The following is a 21,394-nucleotide window of genomic DNA, read 5'->3' on the forward strand; positions in this document are numbered from 1 at the left end:
AAGACACACAGATCCCTGCTGAGGAACTAAGCTTAGGTCCATTTCCTGGCGGACTCCAAAGCTCAAGCTCTTAACCACGATGCTGTTATTCTCAGAAAGAATAATTTGTGAATTTGAACCTGGATTAGTGATTAATTTTAGTAAGATGACTGCCTTTCTATACAATTTTCTATCCCAGAACTTGCCTGCTATAAGGTCCTGAAGCATGAAAGCTTTTATCTTCTCTGGGTGGCAGCCTCTCTCACCTTCAAAATCAATAGAAAATATAATCTGACTATACAAGATGATCTATTTATTTCCAAGGCTCTAGACGTCATGGTGTCTGAATGGAAAGAAATGGATAGATACAGGGTAGGGGAGAAGAAGAAGCTGTGTTTGCAATAGCCTCAAGGAATTATTTATAGATGGACCAACAGAGAAATTCAGTGTTGTCAGTAAGGATCTTTGGAGAAAATGTAGGGAAAAAAGCAGAGGTGTTTGGCTTCTTCTGTGTAAAAACAGCAAATGGCGGATGACACCCCTGATGCCACGGCAGTACCTGGAAGCCCCAGGGCCCTGGAGCACATTCCTGTCTTTTACACAGAGTGTTGTACACAATGTGTGTTTTAAACCCTCCTGTAGTGGTTTCTGGGAGGCTTGGGCACCTGTGTCCATGCCCGGGTCACAGCTGAGGCCGACGCTGCAAAGCTGGCAGAAGCAAGGCCAAGGACATGGACTGGCCTCGCCGCCCCCGACACTCACCCACTCCCGCACCCAGCCACCCCCCTCCTGCCACGTCACCAAGCTGGGCCACCTGGTCACGACATGAAGATCAAGTCCCTGGAGGAGATCTATCTCTTCTCTCTGCCGATCAAGGGATCTGAGATCACTGACTTTTTTTCCCAGGGCATCCCTCAAGAAGAAGGTTTTGAAGAATATGCCTGTGCAAAAGCAGCCCTATGCTAGCCAGTAGACCAAGTTCAAGGCATTTGTTGCCATCGGGAATTACAAGGGACATGTCAGTTTTGGTGTCAAGTTCCCAAGGAGGTAACCACTAACATCTGTGGGGCCAGCACTCTGGCCAAGTTCTCCATTGTCAGTGTGCGATGAGGTTACTGGGGAATAAGATCTGCAAGCCCCATATTGTCCCTTCCAAGGTAACTGGTCACTGGAGCTGTGTGCTGGAGCACCCACTCCCTGCCTGCGTCCAGGGGCTCCGGCCTGGTCTCAGCCCCTGTGCCCAAAAAGCTTCTACTGATGGTCGGAATTGACAGAGTGCTACACCTTTGACAGGGGCTGCTCCACCATTCTGGGAAACTTGGCCAAGACCACTTTTGATGCCATTGCCAATCTATAGTTATCTCACTCCTATCTCTGGAAAGAGACAGTGTTCACCCAGTCTTGGTATTAGGAATTCACTGACCATCTTGCAGAGACCTCCACCAGAGTTTCCATGCAGAGGACCCAGGCTCCAACTGTAGCCACCGCATACTTTTCTATGAGAAAAATAAAGTGTACACCCGTGGCGGATTCATGTTGATGTATGGCAAAAGCAATACAATATTGTAAAGTAATTAGCCTCCAATTAAAATTTTAAAAAAATAAGTAAATGGAAAAAAAAATAAAGTGAATGAAGCTTGTAAGAAAATAGAGAGAGAGAGAGAAAGAGATTTGAAGATTGCCAGTAGTGCACAAATGAAAGTAAAATTAGAGTTTTAAGAGGCAAAAGGGGTGGGGAGGTGGATCGTAAAGCTCAGATCAAGTAACAGTTTGGGTCATACTTCAGACATATCAAATATGAAATGGTGAAGAGATGAAATACTTGAGAAGAAGGAGATTGGGGACCAGTAAAGTGGTTGGAGAAGTTGGGTAAAAGCAAACCGATACTTTAATTTTGCCTAAATGAACATAATCAAGATGAGATGTGTGTAAAATAGAATAAAGTACTCACTGCTCATGGACTTCTCCATACCCCTTCACCCCCGCCAAATCTGACATCCCGATCAGAAGGAGTATCTGCAGCACTTATCAAAATAGAAAAGGGAAAGGGGGAAGCAGGAGAAGAAAAAGGAAAAGAAACATCACTAGATTCAAATTCAGAGGTTTGATTGAGACAGTTCAGAAATAAAGGATGGGACAAGCCATCCCAAGGTATGTTGTAGCTCTTGGCTGCCAGGTTCTCACACATTTAACCTGAAAGCATTAAAAATCATTTTGAGGGATTTGCAGAGGAGTCCCATCACTCAGCAAGGATGGCTTTCTTCCCAGCCATTCATATCCATCTCACAGAGCCAGAGAAGAATGTGAAGAATAGGGGGCAAATGCTTCATCTCTTGCATCTCTACTGCTGCCCAGTCCTGTTGTTCAGTCACTCAGTCTTGTCTGATTCTTTGCGATCCCATGGACTGCAGCATGCCAGGCTTCCCTGTCCTTCACATTCTCCCAGAGTTTGCTCAAACTTACATCCATTGAGTCTGTGATACCATCCAACCATCTCACCCTATGTCGTCCCCTTCTCCTCCTGCCTTCAATCTTTCTCAGCATCAGGGTCTTTCCTAGTGAGTCAGCTCTTCATATCAGGTGGCCAAAGTATTGGAGCTTCAGCTTCAGCATCAGTCCTTCCAAAGAATATTCAGGATTGACTTCCTTTAGGATTCACTGGTTTGATCTCCTTGCTGTCCAAGGGACTCTCAAGAGTCTTCTCCAGCACCACAGTTCCAAAGCATCAATTCTCTGGTTCCCCATAACTGTCCATTCTGAATCAATGAGAGGAAGCAGGAAAGAGGTGGCCTGTGTTCTGGCTACTGCTGCTGCTACAAAGATAGACAGATTCATTTCAACATATGTATATTTAAAATGACATTAGCATGGCCTAACTATTACATGTATTATTAGCTCAAAAAATGGGGGAAAAAAAGAGATGAAAGTGGAGAAATGGAATTTCCTTTTTGCTCTACTTTATTATGATTATCAAATTTGTCCAGGGTCTGATGTTTCCCTTGAGGCCTGATCATTAGTATTTATACTAGTTTGTGTGTGCTGTGCTCTGCTTAGTCACTCAGTCATGTCCAACGCTGAGATTCCATGGACTGTACCCACCAGGACCCTCTGTCCATGAGGATTCTCCAGGAAAGAATACTGGAGTGGGTTGCCATTTCCTCCTTTAGAGGATCTTCCCAACCCAAGGATTGAATCAGGGTTTCCTGCATTGCAGGCGGATTCTATACCAGCTGAGCTACCAAGGAAGCCCTTATACTAGTTTACAGCTCGCACAATGAATGCATTCCACTGCCTTTGTGGATGGTGTACTAGTTTGCTAGGGCTTCCATAACAAAATACCACAAACTGGGTATTTTAACCAAAAATTAATTTCCTCACAATTCTAGAGGCTGAAAATCCAAGATCAAAATGTCAGCCCATTTGATTTCTCCTGAGGCCTCTTTCCTTGGTTTCCAGATGGCCAGCTTCTCACCATGTCCTCACAGAGAATTTTAACTGCACACGCACATCGCTGCTATCTTTCTGTATGTCTAATCTTATCTTTTTATAAGGACACCAGTTAAACCAGATTAGGGTCCACTTCACAAGCTCCTTTTGAATAATCTTTAAAGTTAGTCACATCTGAAGTTTAAGGGTTAAGGGCTTCAACATGAATTTTGAGGAGGGAACAAAGTAACCTCTCAGTTCAGTTCAGTCGCTCAGTTGCGTCTAACTCCTGACGACCTCATGAATCGCAGCACACCAGGCCTTCCTGTCCATCACCAACTCCTGGATTTTACTCAAACTCATATCCATCGAGACGGTGATGTTATCCAGCCATCTCATCCTCTGTTGTCCCCTTCTCCTCATGCCCCCAATCCATCCCAGCATCAGAGTCTTTTCCAATGAGTCAACTCTTCGCATGAGGTGGCCAAAGTATTGGAGTTTCAGCTTTAGCATCATTCCTTCCAATGAACCCCCAGGATTGATCTCCTTTAGAATGGACTGATTGGATATCCTTGCAGTCCAAGGGACTCTAAGGAGTGTTGTCCAACACCACAGTTCAAAAGCATCAACTCTTTGGCGCTCAGCTTTCTTCACAGTCCAAATCTCACATCCATACATGACCACATGTATGGTCATGTGGTCATGTATGGAAAAGGAAAAACCATAGCCTTGACTAGACGGATCTTTATTGGCAAAGTAATGTCTCTGCTTTTGAATATGCTATCTAGGTTGGTCATAACTTTCTTTACAAGGAGTAAGTGTCTTTTAATTTCATGGCTGCAATCACCATCTGCAGTGATTTTGGAGGCCCCCAAAAATAAAGTCAGCAACTGTTTCCACTGTTTCCCCATCTATTTCCCATGAAGTGATGGGATCAGATGTCATGATCTTAGTTTTCTGAATGTTGAGCTTTAAGCCAACTGTTTCTCCCTTCTCTTTCACTTTCATCAAGAGGCTTTTGAGTTCCTCTTCACTTTCTGCCATAAGGGTGGTGTCATCTGCATATCTGAGGTTATTGATATTTCTCCCAGCAACCTTGATTCCAGCTTGTGCTTCCTCTAGCCTGGCATTTCTCATGATGTACACTGCATATAAGTTAAATAAGCAGGGTGACAATATACAGTCTTGACATACTCCTTTTCCTATTTTGAACCAGTCTGTTATTCCATGTCCAGTTTTAACTGTTGCTTCCTGACCTGCATATAGGTTTCTCAAGAGGCAGGTCAGGTGGTCTGGTATGCCCATCTCTTGAAGAATTTTCCACAGTTTATTGTGATCCACACAGTCCAAGGCTCTGGCATAGAAATAAAGCAGAAATAGATGTTTTTCTGGAATTGTCTTGCTTTTTCAATGATCCAGTGGATGTTGACAATTTGACCTCTGGTTCCTCTGCCTTTTCTAAAACCAGCTTGAACATCTGGAAGTTAACAGTTCACGTATTGCTGAAGCCTGGCTTGGAGAATTTTGAGCATTACTTTACTAGTGTGTGAGATGAGTGCAATTGTGCAGTAGTTTGAGCATTCTTTGGCATTGCCTTTCTTTGGGATTGGAATGAAAACTGACCTTTTCCAGTCCTGTGGCCACTGCTGAGTTTTCCATATTTGCTGGCATATTGAGTGCAGCACTTTCACAGCATCATTTTTCAGGATTTGAAATAGCTCAACTGGAATTCCATCACCTCCACTAGCTTTGTTCGTAGTGATGCTTTCTAAGGCCCACTTGACTTCACATTCCAGGATGTCTGGCTCTAGGTCAGTGATCCCACCATCCTGATTATCTGGGTTGTGAAGATCTTTTTTGTTCTGTTCTTCTGTGTATTCTTGCCACCTCTTCTTAATATCTTCTGCTTCTGTTAGGTCCATACCATTTCTGTCCTTTATTGAGCCCATCTTTGCATGAAATGTTCCCTTGGTATCTCTAATTTACTTGGAGAGATCTCTAGTCTTCCCCATTCTGTTGTTTTCCTCTATTTCTTTGCATTGATCCCTAAGGAAGGCTTTCTTACCTCTCTCTGGTATTCTTTGGAACTCTGCATTCAGATGCTTATATCTTTCCTTTTCTTCTTTGCTTTTCACTTCTTTTCTTTTCACAGCTATTTGTAAGGCCTCCTCAGACAGCCATTTTGCTTTTTTGCATTTCTTTTCCATGGGGATGGTCTTGATCCCTGTCTCCTGTACAATGTCACGAACCTCTGTCCATAGTTCATCCGGCATTCTGTCTATCAAATCTAGTCCCTTAAATCTATTCTCACTTCCACTGTATAATCATAAGGGATTTGATTTAGGTCATACCTGAATGGTCTAGTGGTTTTCCCTACTTTCTTCAATTTAAGTCTGAATTTGGCAATAAAGAGTTCATAATCTGAGCCACAGTCAGCTCCTGGTCTTGTTTTTGCTGACTGTATAGAGCTTCTCCATCTTTGGCTCAAAGAATATAATCAATCTGATTTCGGTGTTGACCATCTGGTGATGTCCATGTGTGGAGTCTTGTCTTGTGTTGTTTGAAGAGGGTGTTTGCTATGACGAGTGTGTTCTCTTAGCAAAACTCTATTAGCTTTTGTCCTGCTTCATTCTGTACTCCAAGGCCAAATTTGCCTGTTACTCCAGGTGTTTCTTGACTTCCTACTTTTGCATTCCAGTCCCCTATAATGAAAAGGACATCTCTTTGGGGTGTTAGTTCTAAAAGGTCTTGTAGGTCTTCATAGAACTGTTCAACTTCAGCTTCTTCAGCATTACTGGTTGGGGCATAGGCTTGGATTACTGTGATATTGAATGGTTTGCCTTGGAAACGAACAGAGATCATTCTGTCGTTTTTGAGATTGCACCCAAGTACTGCATTTCGGACTCTTTTGTTGACCATGAAGGCTACTCCATTTCTTCTAAGAGATTCCTGCCCACAGTAGTAGATATGGTCATCTGAGTTAAATTCACCCATTCCAGTCCATTTTAGTTCACTGATTCCTAGAATGTCGACCTTCACTCTTGCCATTTGCTGTTTGACCACTTCCAATTTGCCTTGATTCATGGACCTAACATTCCAGGTTCCTATGCAATATTGTTCTCTACAGCGTCGGACCTTGCTTCTATCACCAGTAATCTCTACAAGATGGTATATTTTTAATGTAACATCAGTTTTACAGAATGCAAGTTGGTGAGCCCAACACCGTAAGGCCAAACAAATCTAAATGTCTGAGTTTGGAGCAGAGAAAGATTTACTTCAGGGCCAAGCAATGACAATGAGTAGCTTGTGCTCAAAACAAAACCCAAACTCTACACTGGTCTTCAAAGGAGTGTTTTTATAGACAAAATTTGGGGTGAGAGTTGTTTGTTTCCACACTATTATTTCTTGACCATTTCTTCTTCATTTTTCCATTTCCTCCCTTTCGTAATTAGTAACTTTTGGAATCTGCCCTTTAGAACTCAAGGAAGATCTGGAAGGCTGAAGCTTTTTTCCTACCAACTAAAAATGGTGGACACGGAAGGCTTTTGTACCTGGGAGGGTCTCACAGGGTCTGACTTAGTTTCAGTCCCTCCTTTTCTTTTATAATCCTCAGTCTTGAGGGAAACAGGTATTAGACAAGAAAGAAAATAATGTTTTGGACAGAGAGTTTAATTATAAAGTTGGCAGAGGAACTCAGTTTCAATGCCATGCTATAGTTACATCTCCTTTCCTTCTCCTCGTTGGCAAACTTTCAGAGTTAACTGACAGAATTTGTTGTTGTTGTTGTTGTTGTTAAAGTTTGTGATGAAGTAGCCTTAGTGACAATATATAATTTTCTGAACTCTCTTGGGATATGTTGATACCTATCAGAAATCACCTAGTCATAAAATTATTGGCATGGGGCTCTGACCGTGTAGATGGTAGAGAACCCTGGGGGAGGCACTTGGACTAGTAGAGAAGAAAAAAGGGGCAGCATGTGATCTGAAACTAATAGGAGCCAATACAAGAGGAGGCTTGAAGTAAGATAAATAAGAGTGAGCCTGAAGAAGTTTCCAAATCAAAACACAGACAGCTGAAAAGGTATTCTTTCAGTTCTCATGACCACCAGCATGGATGTACCTGGGGCATTTCAGAAGCAGAAGAAAAGTACATAGACATGGAAAGGAAGATTACATTGATGAGAAAGATAGTACAGAGGTAGAATCAATAGAACATTGAAAATGCCTGGAAAAGAGAGGAGCCAGAAATGGCAGAACTGGAAACAGTAGAATAGAAGGATAGTAACTAACACAGAGTAGGTGGAGTTGAAGTGTTGGGTTAGATAAATTGAATGCAATATTCCAGCAAGATCTCTAAATGACAGTGTATAGTAGGAACTTAGAAATTAAAGACTAGAGTTGTTAGAGCCTGCTGCTGCTGCTGCTGCTAAGTCACTTCAGTTGTGTCCAACTCTGTGCAACTCCAGAGATGGCAGCCCACCAGGCTCCCCCGTCCCTGGGATTCTCTAGGCAAGAACACTGGAGTGGGTTGCCATTTCCTTCTCCAACGCATGAAAGTGAAAAGTAAAAGTCAAGTTGCTCAGTCGTGTCTGACTCCTAGTGACCCCGTGGACTGCAGCCTACCAGGCTCCTCAATCCATGGGATTTTCCAGGCAGGAGTACTGGAGTGGGGTGCCATTGCCTTCTCCGTGTTAGAGACTAGAGTTGTTAAAGACTAGGTTAAAGCTCAGACAGGATTTGGTATTAGTAAGTATAAACAGTGAGGGAAACCACTAAACCATTCAGGTATGACCTAAATCAAACCCCTTATGATTATACAGTGGAAGTGAGAAATAGATTTAAGGGACTAGATCTGATAGACAGAGTGCCTGATGAACTATGAATAGAGGTTCATGACATTGTACAGGAGACAGGGATCAAGACCATCCCTAAGAAAAAGAAAGACAAAAAAGCAAAATGGCTGTCTGAGGAGGCATTACAAATAGCTGTTAAAAGAAGAGAAGCAAAAAGCAAAGGAGAAAAGGAAAGATATACCCATTTGAATGCAGAGTTCCAAAGAATAGCAAGGAAAGATAAGAAAACCTTCTTCAGTGATCAATGCAAGAAATAGAGGAAAACAATAGAATGGGAAAGACAAGAGATCTCTTCAAGAAAATTAGATATACCAAGGGAACATTTCATGCAAAGATGGGCTCGATAAAGGACAGAAATGGTATGGACCTATCAGAAGCAGAAGATATTAAGAAGAGGTGGCAAGAATACACAGAAGAACTGAACAAAAAGATCTTCACAACCCAGATAATCAGGATGGTGTGATCACTGACCTAGAGCCAGATATCCTGGAATGTGAAGTCAAGTAGGCCTTAGAAAGCATCACTACGAACAAAGCTAGTGGAGGTGATGGAATTCCAGTTGAGCTATTTCAAATCCTGAAAGATGATGCTGTGAAAGTGCTGCACTCAATATGCCAGCAAATTTGGAAAACTCAGCAGTGGCCACAGGACTGGAAAAGGTCAGTTTTCATTCCAATCCCAAAGAAAGGCAATGCCAAAGAATGCTCAAACTACTGCACAATTGCACTCATCTCACACACTAGTAAAGTAATGCTCAAAATTCTCCAAGCCAGGCTTCAGCAATACGTGAACTGTTAACTTCCAGATGTTCAAGCTGGTTTTAGAAAAGGCAGAGGAACCTGAGATCAAATTGCCAACATTCGCTGGATCATCAAAAAAGCAAGAGAGTTCCAGAAAAACATCTACTTCTGTTTGATTGACTATGCCAGAGCCTTGGACTGTGTGGATCACAATAAACTGTGGAAAATTCTTCAAGAGATGGGCATACCAGACCACCTGACCTGCCTCTTGAGAAACCTATATGCAGGTCAGGAAGCAACAGTTAGAACTGGACATGGAACAACAGACTAGTTCCAAATAGGAAAAGGAGTATGTCAAGGCTGTATATTGTCACCCTGCTTATTTAACTTATATGCAGAGTACATCATGAGAAATGCTGGGCTGGAAGAAACACAAGCTGGAATCAAGATTGCCAGGAGAAATATCAATAACCTCAGATATGCAGATGACACCACCCTTATGGCAGAAAGTGAAGAGGAACTCAAAAGCCTCTTGATGAAAGTGAAAGAGAAGGGAGAAACAGTTGGCTTAAAGCTCAACATTCAGAAAATTAAGATCATGGCATCTGGTCCTGGCACTTCTTGGCAAATAGATGTGAAAACAGTGGCTGACTTTATTTTGGGGGGCTCCAAAATCACTGCAGATGGTGATTGCAGCCATGAAATTAAAAGACGCTTACTCCTTGAAAGGAAAGTTATGACCAACATAGATAGCATATTCAAAAGCAGAGACATTACTTAGTCAACAAAGGTCCATCTAGTCAAAGCTATGGTTTTTCCAGCAGTCATGTATGGATGTGAGAGTTGGACTCTAAAGAAAGCTGAGCGCTTGAAGAATTGATGCTTTTGAACTGTGGTGTTGGAGAAGACTCTTGAGAGTCCCTTGGACTGCAAGGAGATCCAACCAGTCCACCCTAAAGGAGATCAGTCCAGGATGTTCACTGAAAGGACTGATGTTGAAGCTGAAACTCCAATCCTTTGGTCACCTGATGCAAAGAGCTGACTCATTTGAAAAGACCCTGATGCTGGGAAAGATTGAGGGCAGGAGGAGAAGGGGACAAGAGAGGATGAGTTGGTAGGATGGCATCACAGACTCAATGGAAATGAGTTTGAGTAGGCTCTGGGAGTTGGTGATGGACAGGGAGGCCTGGTCTGCTACAGTTCATGAGGTCGCAAAGAGTTGAACATATTTGGACATAACTGAGTGACTGAACTGAACTGAAATATAGACAGCAAAAATGAGAGGATACATGTTGTATAGAGAATAGTTATATCATCCTCAGAACTTCCTCCATGTTCATAACATCCTTTGTAGTAACATTGTGCTCCTGTGTCTAACCCCAGGCAATCACTGATTTGCTCTGTGTTGCTATTTTTTTATCTTTGCAAGAATGTCTTCCCCAGTAGTCCAATAGTTAAGACTCTGCCCTTCCAATGCAGGAGGTGTGGGTTCCATCCCTGGTTGAGGAACTAAGATCCCACATGCTGTGCAATGTAGCAAAAAACAAAAACAAAAAAAGACATACAAATGGAATCATATTGTATGCAATTTTGCGATAACCTTCTTCTAGTCAGCATTATATATTCAGAAAACATCTAAGTTGTAGAGTGTATCAATAGTTCATTCCATCTTATTGTTGCATAATATTCCATGGTATGTATGTACTACACTTTATCCATTCACTCACTAAAGAACACTTTAGTGTTTTGACTCCTGGCAATTTTGAATAGAGTTGCAAATATCTGTAGAGGTTTTTATGTTCTCATTTTACTACCTAGGAGTGGGATTGCTAGGTTTTAGGGAAATTTAACTTTTTAAGAAACTACCAGGACTTCCCTAGTGGTCTCGTGATTAAGAATCTGCCAGCTAATGCAGGGGATATATGTTTGATTCCTGGTCCAGGAAGATTCCACATACCGTGGGGCAACTAAGCACGTGCACTGCACCTACGGAGCTCCAGTGCTGCAGCTGCTGAAGCCTGTGTGCCCTAGAGCCTGTGCTCAAAACAAGAGAAGCCATCGCAAAGAGAAGCTATCAACTGCAAATGCAGAGTAGCCACCGTTTACTGCAACTAGAGAAAGCCTGCATGCAGCAACAAAGACCCAGCAGAAAGAAAAATAAACAAAAAATTTTTAATTTAATAAGAAAAAAAAAGAAAGAAACTGATAATCTTTTTTCCAGAATGGCTCTACTGTGTTTTATTATCACCAGGAGTCCAGAAGAGTTCCAGTTACTCTGCATCAGCATTAGGACTTGGTATATTTACTCATCTTAATTTTAGGTATTCTGATTGAGATACTATAGTGGTATTAAAATTATGGTATTAATTTGTGTTTTTCTAGTGGCAAATGGTGTTGGATATCTTTTTATGTGCTGTTTATTTGCCTTCTACATAAGGTCTTTAGTGAAGTGTCTTTTCAAGCATTTCCACATTTTTAATTGGGTTGTTTTCTCTTCGCTTTTGAGATACTTTATGTATTCTGGTTATAAGTCCTCTATAGAATATCTGGAGTGCAAATATTTTCTTTAAATCTATAACTTCTCTTTTTTTTTCCTGAAAAATGTCTACCACAGAGAAAAAGGTTTTAATTTTTATGAAGTCTAATGTGTTAATATTTTTCTTTTGTGGACTGTGCTTTTGATACCTTGTCCAGAACTCTTTGTTTAACCCCAGTCATGAAGACTTTTCCAAGGTTTACTACTAAACACTTGTTACAGTCTTTTTTCCATATACCGTGATGTACAGGTTAAAATGGCAACCCACTCCAGCAGTATTCTTGCCTGGAGAATCCCATGGACGGGGGAGCCTGACAGCCTGCAGAGCATGGGGTCGCCAAAGAATCGGACACGACTGAAGTGACTAAATAACAATAACAACGGGTTAAAATGGTCTCCACTTGGGGTATTGTAAAACATAACTGTGCTTTCATCAGACAAAAGTCAAGATTTTGCTGAGAAGGGAGGTAAAGGGATTGTCTGGAGTATTTCTGAGCTTGTTGACAACAGAATATCAGTTGAAAGGAAGAGAGGAGCTGTTGTCAGGGGGAAGTTCAAGGAGGCCTGAGAAGGAGGCACAAGAACAATTAAACTGAACTGGATAAGGATGACAAAGTGGTGAAAACTAAACTAGAGGGTTTTCAGCAGCATTTTAGTTCCTGTAACTGGCCCCTCCTCCCTTCTGGGGCTGCCTGGTGAGAGATGATATTATGAAAAATCAAATAGCTAAGCAAGAATTTATATCCAGTTTTGTTAACAGGAGGGCAAGTATTCTGTATCTCCATGGTAAAAGATGGATGAGAAAGTCCAGTTTAGCTTTAAGTTGATTTGAGATCTTCTACACGAGAGGACGTTAAGGGAAGAAAAGGCAGGTAGAAGGTGGGTGGTTGTGCAGAGCATACATCTGACCATTGAACAGCCAGCAGCATGGATGAGAAGAAGTGGCCCTACCTCATCTACCCAGTCTTCTGCTTGTTGTGAAGACACTCCAATTTATCTAATTTTTGTTTAAATCCAACAGCATATCAAGCTTAACTAGTAGCTCAGACAGTAAAGAATTAGCCTGCAATTTAGGAGACCCAGGTTCCATCCCTGAGTCAAAAAGATCCCCTGGAGAAGTGAGTGGCTTCCCACTCCAGTATTGTTGCCTGAAGAATTCCATGGACAGTCCATGGGGTCACAAAGAGTCAGACACGATTGACTTAAAACTTTCACTTTCTTTGAACAGAGTGTCAGAAAGCTGAGTCTGTGCCACCAAAGGGCATTAATTTAGCACAGTGACTCAGGCTCCACTAAATCAGCCTTCCACCCCCACCCCCACCTGCCCCTGCCCTAGCACCACTACCACCGCTACCACCACTATGGAGAGGAATGCTTATGGGGTGGAAAAAAAGGCCAGAGGACTCACTTCAAACTTCCTGGGAAGTCTAAGTATGGAGTAAAGATGAGACCTAAGATGTAGTGAGTTTGGTATTGAGAGCCAAGGACCAGGAGTCATTGATGAGATAACCTCTGGTTAGATAGAAGGCAAGAACAAGATGCTGTCTGAATTACTTAGGAGATAGTCCCTAAAGAGAGCCACCAGGCTTCCATTCATGATACGTCTCATTTGTTGCCTTGATCCATTTAAAGAACCTAGAAAACGACCAAAACTGGGGCTTAGACATCCACTTGAAGTCCTGAAGACACGGTGGCTGAGCTCGTCATATCAACCACGCCATGCCAAACACCCTAATTTTCACCTGTTTTGTTTCTATGGCTCCCCACTCCCTAAGGTGAAACCCTGTATTAGCATTAATGGTAGTAGGGCCCTAGTTAACTCCCCCAGACTTTGCTTAATGGACTCCCTCTGTAGCCTCCCCATATTCTCACAGATCTGTTTCAAACCATCTATTGAGAAAGGTAAGGAAAAAGACTTGCTCTAGCTTCAGAGGAGGCGGTCACAAGTTCACATCCATTTATGCCTCCCATAATTCTATTTGTTTCCTTTGCATTAAGTGTTCCAAGATAATGAATACCTCCATAGTAACAAAAGTCTGAAAATAAACTGTTACCTTGATTTTCACATTTTCAAAGAAAAATCCCTCAATGGCAACCAAACCAGAAGTCTCAGCAATGAACATGCAATAATGGTTACAAGGTGAACAGTGTTTTTTATTCCATTTTTTTTTTTAACAATACCACTGAGTGATTCTCTTGGAAAGGGATTTAGATTGGATTAGGTGATTTTTTTTTCAGCTGTATAGCATGTTATTAGCAGTTAACTATGCAGTTAGTTTTGAAAAATGTAGGTGATAAGTGACTTTGAAGAAGATTTATTATATTGTGATACAAATGCTTTATAAATCCAGTTTTACTCTAAAACTTCCATCCTTTCTGTTTCTCTGGTTACAACTGTCAAAGTATTCTGAAAGCAGAAAGAATGTGCATATCTGGGGAAAAAGTACAAAACATTTCAGAGATAATAAATGTCTTACCGGCTTAATTCAAAGGACTACTGTTGCTGCACTTTTTTTTTTTTTTAACCAATCCCCTTTTCTCTATGCACAATGTATTTCAGGGACAACCTCCTTTGTACTGTGTGAAACCAGAAAACACTTTACAATAAGCTATTAAAATTTGGAAAGACTCTACCTATCACCCAATCCACTGCTCTTGCCTGGAAAATCCCATGGATGGAAGAGCCTGGTAGGCTTCAGTCCATGGGGTCGCTAAGAGTCTGACACAACTTCACTTTCACTTTCACTTTTCACTTTCATGCATTGGAGAAGGAAATGGCAACCCACTCCAGTGTTCTTGCCTGGAGAATCCCAGGGATGGGGAAGCCTGGTGGGCTGTCATCTATGGGGTCACACAGAGTCGGACACGACTGAAGCGACTTAGCAGCAGCAGCATACCTATCAACCATGAGAAAATTGAATAGGGCAGACAGCAAAGAGGAACAAAAGAGCCTCTTGATGAAGGTGAAAGAGGGAAGTGAAAAAGTTGGCTTAGAATTCAACATTCAGAAAATGAAGATTATGGCATCTGGTCCCATCATTTCACGGCAAATAGATGGGGGGAAATGGAAACAGTGACAGATTTTATTTTCTTGCACTCCAAAATCACTTCTGACAGTGACAGCAGTGATGAAATCAAGACATTTATTCTTCTTTGGAAGAAAAGCTATAACAAATCTAGACAGTGTATTAAAAAGCAGAGACATCACTTTGCTGACAAAGGTCTTTACAGTCAAAGCTACCATTTTTCCAGCAGTCATGTACCAATGTGAGAGTTATACCATGTACCATGTGAGAGTTGGATCATAAAGAAGCTGAGCATCAAAGAATTGATGCTTTTGAACTTTGGTGTTGAAGGAGACTCTTAAGAGTCCCCTGAACTGCAAGAAGATCAAACCAGTCAATCCTAAAGGAAATCAACCTGAATATTTATTGGAAGGACTGATGCTGATGCTGCAGCTGAAGCTCCAATATTTTGGCCACCTGATGCAAAGAGCTGACTCATTGGAAAAGACTCTAATGTTGGGAAAGATTGAAGGCTGGAGAAGGGGACAACAGAGGATGAGATGGTTGGATGGCATCATTGACTCAATGGACATGAATTTGAGCTAACTCCAGAAGATGGTGAAGGACAGGGAAGCCTGGCATGCTGCAGTCCATGGAGTCACAAAGAGTCGGACACAACTTAGCAACTGAACAACAACTGCAACTTAAGTTCTGGCAATTTTGAGGGTCTGAGATTCCCAGGGTTCAGCAGCGATATCTTTGTAAGAGTCCAGCTGAACACCTCATATTGAAAAGTTGTTGCTGAGCCTTGAACAACACGGGGATTCTTGGCCTCTGGAGGAGAGGAATTCAATCCGGGGCCAGTGACAAGGCTTGATTGCACAGAGCTTTTCTGTGATAAAGTTTTATTGAAGTGTGTAAGAGATAGAGAAAGCTTCTGACATAGACATCAGAAGGGGGCAGAAAGAGTGCTCCCCCTGCTAGTTTTTAGCAGGAAGCTATATACCTACTGCTGCTGCTGCTAAGTCGCTTCAGTCGTGTCTGACTCTGTGCGACCCCATAGACGGCAGCCCACCAGGCTTCCCCATCCCTGGGATTCTCCAGGCAAGAACACTGGAGTGGGTTGCCATTTCCTTCTCCAATATACCTGCTAGCAGGCTTCTAATTAGAGAAAGGAAATGTCTCAAAACTCAGAGAGTGGCACCACACCCCTCACCCACAAGATGCATTTTGAGATAACATGGGCACAAGGTGAGTCATTCCAGGCCACGAAACAAATGACATGAATCTTGAAGAAAGTCAGGTTTCTAAGCAAATACATTAACATAGCTTAAGAAAGACACTTCCATAAGAAAAACCGCACTGGTTAGCTCAAGGTTTGAGAAAAGTTAAGTTCAGGTGGAACCAGGTGTTGTCATGGCAACACAGAATTTTAAAAGAAACCTCCTTTTAACTTTGTACAGAGAAGGGGGGAAAAATCTGGCACTTGTAGTTTGTTTCCACTTAAGAGAGAGATAAAAGAAAGTCTGACACTTGCAGCCTATTTCTTCCATTTGGAGACCCCAGGCCTTCCTGCCTGTTACCCTCTCAATGTAAAACATGGGCATGTGCAAATCAGTTCCTATAAACTGAGAGCTTCAGTGAGTCCAGCATAAGTTCTGAAAGGACAGCTCCCTAAATGTCTACACTGGCTGGATTGGATATAATCTTAAAAATGAAATACTTACATTTATTTCAATGCTCTAGGCCTTGTGATTGTAGCTTAAGAGAGCCAAAAAATATCACTCCACTCTTCCCTACCCCAAGAGATGCAGCAATCTAACAGAGACCAAACCATGATCCTTATTATCAATAAAAGATAGAAGGAGGATGTGGAAAAAAAAAAAAAAAGAAGGAGGATGTGGCTTAAATGTTCGACCTCAATTCATTTCCTTACGCTTTGTCACTATGTTAAATTTAGACCCTCTGTGGTGATGGGTGGAAACTGTCAATAGAAAAATTAATCAGTCAGTCTAAGAAAGAAATGAGAAATGTTACTCAAGCCAAACTGAGGGTTATAACCTGAAAATGGCCTCCCAGAAAGTTCTGAGGACTGTCCCACCCGTTAGCAGTCAAGAGTCATTTATATAAGTTTTTTAAGACAGAGAGCTATACTTTAAATGATGTGTTTTTGAAAGTTTACATAATCCCAGATCTGTAAATATGAAGTGGTGGGTCACTGTGACTCCTTACAAGATCAAGAAGGAATGTTATCTTCTAGGGAGTTACCTTGTTGATGCTCGGAGAATGTCGCTCTTTATGGTTGATCAGGTATTTCTGCCGATGGGGAGGTTTGGTTGATGTATAATGCAGATACACAGTGCATGGTAGAGGGGAGAGAAGAGGCCAAAGAGCAGGAAAAAAATGTTTTGCTTAAATTTTTCTTGTCTTGCCATTAAATGTGAATTTCATTTCACAAAACTAAATTTTTGGTGGTGAGACTGTTGTAGCCACGAATTCTGGGAAACAAACTCACTCAGAAGGACAATGCAGATAGTGGAGTGCAGTTTATTACCCCAGCGGGCCCAAGGCAGAGTCTCCTCTTAGCCAAGGACCCTGACCAGTTTTCCTGAAAACCTTATATACCCTAAGTGTACGTGCCCAAACCCACCTCCCCAAATTCCCTGAATCTAGTCTGAACAAAGGAAAAGAAAGATACAATCAAAGTTAACCCGTGATTCATATGACTTAAGCCTCCATAGTTAACAGTGAACAATTATCAATAGGCCTGTGATCACACCCCAATAAGCATAATAGAATTTATGATTCTATTCGGTTACACAGATAATTAGGGTATTCTTTTAGGCAACAGAAAGTCTAGGTATGAACCCTGGGGCTCTTCTATCCAGGGGGCCTGGTTTTCCATTTGGTATGTCATTTCCATAGTACTGGGCATATAGCTCAAAGTCCACAGTTCGGTCCAAGATGGAGTCCTGCTTTCAAGATGGAGCCTGTTCTGTCTGTTTCCTCCTTCATTCCCTCCTCTTGATGCTCTTAACTCATTCAGTTCAGTTCAGTCACTCAGTCCTGTCCGACTCTTTGTGATCCCACGAATTGCAGCACACCAGGCCTCCCTGTCCATTACCAACTCCCGGAGTTCACTCAAACTCACGTCCATCGAGTCGGTGATGCCATCCAGCCATCTCATCCTCTGTCGTCCCCTTCTCCTCCGGCCCCCAATCCCTCCCATCATCAGAATCTTTTCCAATGAGTCAACTCTTCGCATGAGGTGGCCAAAGTACTGAAGTTTCAGCTTTAGCATCATTCCTTCCAAAGAACACCCAGGACTGATTTCCTTTAGGATTGACTGGTTGGATCTCCTTGCAGTCCAAGGGACTCTCAAGAGTCTTCTCCAACACCACAGTTTAAAAGCATCAATTCTTCGGTGCTCAGCTTTCTTCACAGTCCAACGCTCACATCCATACACGACTACTGGAAACACCATAGTTAATTCATAGTATGAGCATCATTCATAGGGATTTATTGCACCCTGACTCTCCGACCTTCAATTTGGGAGAACAACATCGACCTTTGGGTTACAAAGTTCATAATACATTGTAAAATAAAGGGTCCACAAAGCAGAACTATCAAGGCAACTATAACAATAGTAAATGTAGTTTTCCACCATTCACCCTTCACCCAAGATAGGACCAAAGTCCAAAAAGGAAGATTATCCTCAGACATAACTTTTACCTGACCTTTCATGTCATCTAGGGTGGCTGATATATAGCCAGATAAATCAGGAATATATACACAACATTCAACTTTAATTACAGCACAGGTCCCTCTTTGTACTGAAACTATGGTTAGTCGCAAGATGATACCAACAAGTCCTTGAAGCAGCAGTTGATTGTAGAGCTTCATATCTTTTTCTTCTTTAAGATGATCTTGGTTTCACAGGGATCAGTGGGGTCCTTTTATGTAGTCTGCTCGGCGTCCCCTGGGTCTGCATGGTATGCCCTCTTCACCCTCATGTGGAGGATCCAGGAAGTGACACCTGCAACTTTAACTGCCGTAGGGCTGGTTAGAACAACAGTATATGGAACCTTCCCATGAGGGGCCAAGGAGTCGTGATGGCCTTGACCACACCTGATCCCTGGGCACAAATTCGCGAATCTGTTCCCCAAGGGGGAATGGCACCCTTTCTCGTACAAACTTAGTTACCTGATTTATTACCTTACCCAGTTGTTCCATATGCTGTGAAGTCTCATCTCCCCTTACCTGAGGCAAATTTGTTGACACCTGTTTTATTATGGAAGGAGGCCTCCCATACACAATTTTGTATGGAGAAGAGCCATGGGACTGTGGGATCATCCTGAGTCTGAGCAGAACCATTGGAAACAAGTCTACCCAGGAACAAGTCAGTCTCTAAGCTCCACTTGGAGAGTGTCTTTTTAAGTGTCTGATTGGTTCCTTCCACCATCCCAGAACTCTGGGGCCTATATGTTGTATGTAATTTCCACTTGATGTTTAAAGTTTTGCTTACTTGTTGTACTAAATCAGCTACAAAAGCTGGGCCATTGTCTGATCCAATGCTGGTAGGAAATCCAAATCTGGGAACTATCTCCCTAAGCAGGCACCAGGCTACTTCTGATGCTCTTTCAGTCCGGGTAGGAAAAGCTTCTACCCATCCCGAGAACGTACATACTATAACCAGCAGGTAATGGTAGTGTCGGTGAGGTTTCATTTCAGTGAAGTCCACTTCCAGGTGTTCAAAGGGCAGCGTGTCTTTTACCTGAATCTCTGGAGTTTTCTGTCTGTGCTGAGAGGCAGTATTGACCTGTGAGCAGACAGTGCAGTTCTGAAATTCTGTCCTGCATTAGGGAAGAGAGGTGGGGAACCAAGAAATATTTTCAAATTAGCTCTTTCAGTTTATCATGGCCTAGATGGGTCACTTGGTGTGTTTGGCTTACCAGAGTGGGTGCCAGCTCCTCTGGTACCAATAATTTGCCATTTGGCAATTCCCACCATCCCTTTTCAGTCTGGATGGCCCCTTCTGCTTTGGCTAGTTGGTTTGGGGCTTCAGTGTATTTTGGAGAGTCTAGCATTAGCTCAGGTAGCTCCACCAATATGAGAGCTTGAACAGGGGCTTCACTTGTCACCCCCAAGCCCTCAGCTGCTTGTTTAGCAGTCTTATCTGCCTGTCTGTTCCCTGAGCCCAGGGTGGGTGGGGGGGAATCCTCTTTTTGATGTCCTCAGGAGTGTATGACTACAACCCTTTCTGGTTCCCAGGCAGCATCTAACAGGGTCTTAATTTCTTCTTTATTTTTAATATCTTTTTCACTAGCTGCCAAAGGCCTCTCTCCTTATACAGAGCCCTGTAGTGTGGCAAAAGCATACCTGGAGTCTGTGTAAATGTTTGTCTTCTTACCTTTTGACAGCTGGAGGGCCTGGGTTAGAGCATATAGTTCGGCCATTGAGCGGAGCTAGCCTCAACGATGGTTTCTTCCATGACTACTGCATATCCCGACAGTCATTGTCCTTGTTTCACCAGGCTGGTGCCGTTGGTGTACAGGAGCAAATCTGGGTCCGGGATTGGCTGGTCTCTCAAGTCAGGTCTGCTGGCATATTATCTTGCAATAATGTGAGGGCCCACCTTCTCCCACAAGAAAGAAAGTGGCCAGATTCAGGGCCTGACAAGGCTCAGTAGTAACATGGGGGTTCTCACATAACAGTCTCCGGTATTGAGTAATCCGGGATGTTGACAGCCATTTATGGGGGTCCACTTGCAGGAGAGTATTGATCTGATGCGGGACTTTTACGAACAAATCTTGGCCCAGTCAGCTTGGTTGCCTCCCGGACCAGTAAGACAACTGCAGCAACTGCCCGTAAGTATCCCAGCCACCCAGTGGCAACACTGTCCAGCTGATTAGAGATAAGTCACTGGTCTGTCCCATCTCCCCATAGTCTGGGACAACACTCCCGTAGCCACCTTGTTCTTTTCAGTCACATAAAGAGCAAACAGCTAAGCAAGGTCTGGCAGGCCCAAGGTGGGTGCTGACATACTTGTACCGGGTTTGAGTTCTATTACCAGTGGGACTTGTTTTGCAAGCCTGGGGGTGGTTGTCTTCCGCCCAGACCTCAGGGAATTGTTGACTTAACTCTCTGTCTTGACTGTTTAGCCTGTCTGGTTTCCTTTCCGGGAGATTGTGCAACCTCCATTCATCTTGAGGGGTTACTGAGAGGAAGAGTAAATAGGTGGTTGAGCCCACACGAACAGTGGGCCTTTCATGGGGGGAAAGGTCACTTGTGCCCCCAATTTAGACAGCAAGTCTCTTCCTAAGAAAGGTACTGGGCATTCAGGGATGTATAAAAATTCATGAGTCACTTGGTGTCCCCCCATCTGACATTTTCAGGGTAGGCTAGAGACACAAAGGCTGCATTTATCACCATCTGAGACCCAGCAGCCTCTGGCTGGGTCTATTGGCGTATAAAGTCTATAGGCCTCGCACAGTCTTTTGCAGAACTCAGAGGGTGATTCGCTTTCCCTTTGAATCACTTAGGAGGGTTTTTCGATACTCATAGGTTTTCGGGCCCCCTTCTTGAGACCTTGTAAAATAGTCACCCGATATCTCTCCAGGTGGCCCCTCCCTTCCTCTGCCTTACAGTCCCAGTTGGGCCTCTCATTGGGGGTGGCTAGTTCTACCCACCGCTGCGGGTTTGTAGTACCCTCAGGTGCCATTTCTCTTAACCATTTTCTGGCCTCAGTTAGGATCCTGTGTCTTTCCTCAGTGCTGAAAAGGAAGACTAGTAGTTGGATTATGTCATCCTATGTAGGGCGGTAGGCTCGAAAAATAGTCTCTATTAGCCTAATCAT

General features: G+C 42.9%; 1 pseudogene; it reads left to right on the forward strand.

The window, feature by feature from the left end:
- Positions 1-652: 652 nt before the first annotated feature.
- LOC133246902 (small ribosomal subunit protein uS5-like) lies at positions 653-20,759 on the forward strand (annotated as a pseudogene).
- The last annotated feature ends 635 nt before the right edge of the window (positions 20,760-21,394 follow it).

The sequence above is a fragment of the Bos javanicus genome, chromosome 4 (genome assembly GCF_032452875.1).
Source record: "Bos javanicus breed banteng chromosome 4, ARS-OSU_banteng_1.0, whole genome shotgun sequence".
NCBI classification, from domain to species: Eukaryota; Metazoa; Chordata; class Mammalia; order Artiodactyla; family Bovidae; genus Bos; species Bos javanicus.